Genomic DNA, 3,338 nt, shown 5'->3' on the forward strand with positions numbered 1-3,338 from the left:
TTCTTCAGTTATTGTCTCTTTTCACATTACTTTTTATTTATTCGCGTGTCCGGAATATTCCTCCATTAACTTCTTCTAAAAAAAGGAAAACATGACGACAATCATGTGGAGTTTGGCTTTGTGAGCGCCATCAAGACAACGTGCGGGGCGCATCTGCATGTGGAGGAAAACCTCCGAGTGATGCCATCACTCCCAGAATTGAAAAAGTGTACAGTGCGAGAGAAGCCCACCCATCTCACTAATATGCCAGGAACGCGACCACTGAAAGGGTACGCAGATATGTGGCGTGGCTTTCTTCATCTTTAGTTACTCCCATTTCTTTTCACTAGTGCATTTTTTTCTGTGCATACTAAAAGATTTGTTTGCCGTTTCTCCTATCGAGGGGTGTCCGTCATTTTTTCTTCCGGTCTGAAAAAGTGTGAGCATTGCAGCGTGCTTTTATTATCATGAAGCCCACCTCGCTTGTGACGACTTTTATCAGCTGTTTAACTGTCATATAATTTAATTCTTTATCTTTTAGTTTATTTATTTAGACCATCACACCGAAGTGCACTGCCTGATCCGCTGATTTTATTTAAAATGTCCACTTTATTACTACATTCAGCACGACTAGAGGCAGACACGATTACACCGAGTGCCCTTTTTATTATTTTTGAAAATCGACCCCTCATAAATCTAAAAGTGAACCAATAAATTTACGCGTCCCTGGGTGGGCTCGAACCACCAACCTTTCGGTTAACAGCCGAACGCGCTAACCGATTGCGCCACAGAGACGGAGTTGTTGATAGTAGGACTTTAAACGGTTTAAGAAATTGGAGGACCACGAATGTTTGAAAAGATGTACCGATAACAGTGCGTCCGGTCTGTGAGTTTAAAATGTAGACGATCTCTGGTTTAACTCATAGTAGGCTACCTAACAGATAATAATAATAATAATTATTATAATAATAAACCTGAACTGAACCTGCGGCGTTATATGGAGTGAAAGCCCTTTTAAAATCAGGAAGGCATTGGTGTTTCACAAATCTGCTATCATCTATTCATGGTTGTTTATGCAGCCCGTTACGGTTGATCATTTGATCGAGCTGCCGGCCCTGTGGGACATCCTGAGGGTTCGCGGGATCCCCTCGAGGTTGCTGGATATCATGGCCGGCGTGTACACGGGTACTGTGAGTGCTGTGCAGAGTGGAGGCAGAACCTCTGAGTTTTTCCCACTTGATTCTGGGGTTCCTCGGCAGTGTGTTCTGCTCCTACTCTGTTCAATGCTTGTATGGACTGGGTGTTGGGCAAGGTCGTGGTGTCCAGCGGCAAGTTGGTGAAGAAAGATTCACGGATCTTGACTTTGCTGATGATGCTGTGATCTTCGCGGAAGATGTCCTGGATAAAAACCAAGATCCAGGCCTTTAATGACCTCTTGGGCACAGTCATTAGCAGTATGTCTGCATGCGGGGAGAGTGTTGACCTTGTCAAGAGGTTTACTTACCTTGGCAGTGACATTCATGTCTCTGGTGACTCTTCCTATGAAGTCAGTAGACGGATTGGGAGAGCATTGGGGGTCATGAGGTCGCTGGAAAGGGGTGTGTGGTGCTCCCGATCTCTATGCAAAAGGACGAAGGTCCAAGTCTTTAGAGTCCTGGTGCTTCCTGTCTTGCTATATGGTTGCGAGACATGGACGCTATCCAGTGACCTGAGACAAAGACTGGACTCCTTTGGTACTCTGTCCCTCTGAAAAATCCTTGGGTAACGCTGGTTTGACCTTGTGTTGAATGAGCGGTTGCTCATGGAGTCCTGAATGAAGCACATTACCTGCGTTGTGAGGGAGCGTCAGTTACGGCTCTATGGCTATGTGACGCGTTTTCCAGAAGGTGATCCAGCTCATAGGATCCTCATTGTTGGGGACCCGAGTGGCTGGACCAGGCCAAGGGGTCGCCCACTTAACACCTGGCTGCGGCAGATAGAGGGTCATTTCTGGAGGATGGGACTGGACCGCGTGTCTGCCTGGGGGGTTGCCAACTGGTATCCTGAGTTGTTTCGTCGTGTAGTGGGTGCGGCAACACAATTTACCAGTGCATGCTCCCCGACTTGACTTGACTTGTTACGGACCTAATCGGTTCTTTCCAGAACTCTCATGTGGCTGGTTCTTTTGGGGACCAAAACTGGTTTCCCTTGAGGCCCCTCTCTTTAGATCAACTCTGGAATCTTTGTTTCGAAGAGTGTAGATAAGCCAGAATGGAAAATGGATGATTGAGTAATTTAAACTTTGTAATAATCAGTGTTACACACTTACAGTAAGTCGCTGTGTGGCAGTTGGTTATGTCAGTCAGTCAGTGTCTAACCCGCTATATCCTAACACAGGGAGCCAATCCCAGCCAGCACAGGGCACAAGGTAGGAACAAATCCCGGGCAGGGCACCAGCCCACCACAGGGCACACACACCAAGCACAATTTAGGATCGCCAATTCACCTAACCTGCATGTCTTTGGACTGTGGGAGGAAACCCACGCAGACATGGGGAGAACATGCAAACTCCACGCAGGGAGGACCCTGTGAACCCAAGTCTCCTTACTGCGAGGCAGCAGCACTACCACTGTGCCACGCAGTTGATTATGTGAAGAAGAAAGAAATAAGAACAGGACAGGACAGGACCTGCGGGCAAGATGTTGGGACAGACCGAGCACCGCTGCAGTAAAGAAAGTCCACCCAGGAGAATATCCATTGTTTTCTGTGACTCCGAACCCAACACTCCCACTTTACTTACATTAAAGCAGTAAGTGTTGCAGATCTCTGTTCACACACCCAGCCTCTCAGGGTCTTGTCATACCTTCTGTGCTTGGCACTCTGGGCTTTTTCCAGACATTTTGGCAAGGTGTTCTGGGAGTACTCATAGTGTCACCTCTGAGCCAATTTGACAGAGTGTCATGGGGCAAGAAACAATGACTCTACTGTTGGACAGCTACTCGGTCTGTTGACAGCTATAAGAGACCCTCAGGTGGCAGCCACAGAACAAGACAATACAAGAGAGCATAGGAGCAAAAGCCTCAACATGGAGGAAACTGAGGTGATGGCAGAGCTCCTGGATGATGAACATGCACATCATAAATCATTACACGCTTGTTTGCATTGCATTACTGTATTTTCAAGTTATGCGTATTTATTGTGTATTTATTTGAGGGATGAGTACACCGTGCAACATCCAAAGGACTGTGAGAATCTCTAAGGCACAAATTGTAATTCATTTAAAGATTCACAAAGAATGTTCAAGTCACCACCAAGCTTTCCACTTGGTATTTGTGTGTCTGAACGAGAGGAGCTAAGTTGTGATGTGCAGGCTTGCATTT

At 46.6% G+C, this 3,338-nt stretch overlaps 1 non-coding gene across 1 annotated transcript; it reads right to left on the reverse strand.

Annotated features, from left to right (window-relative positions):
- Positions 1–700: 700 nt before the first annotated feature.
- On the reverse strand, positions 701–774 carry trnan-guu (transfer RNA asparagine (anticodon GUU)). The gene has a single exon. It is a non-coding gene; the product is annotated as a tRNA-Asn (tRNA).
- Between the last annotated feature and the right edge of the window lie 2,564 nt (positions 775–3,338).

Source organism: Erpetoichthys calabaricus, chromosome 16 (genome assembly GCF_900747795.2).
Source record: "Erpetoichthys calabaricus chromosome 16, fErpCal1.3, whole genome shotgun sequence".
NCBI lineage: Eukaryota > Metazoa > Chordata > Cladistia > Polypteriformes > Polypteridae > Erpetoichthys > Erpetoichthys calabaricus.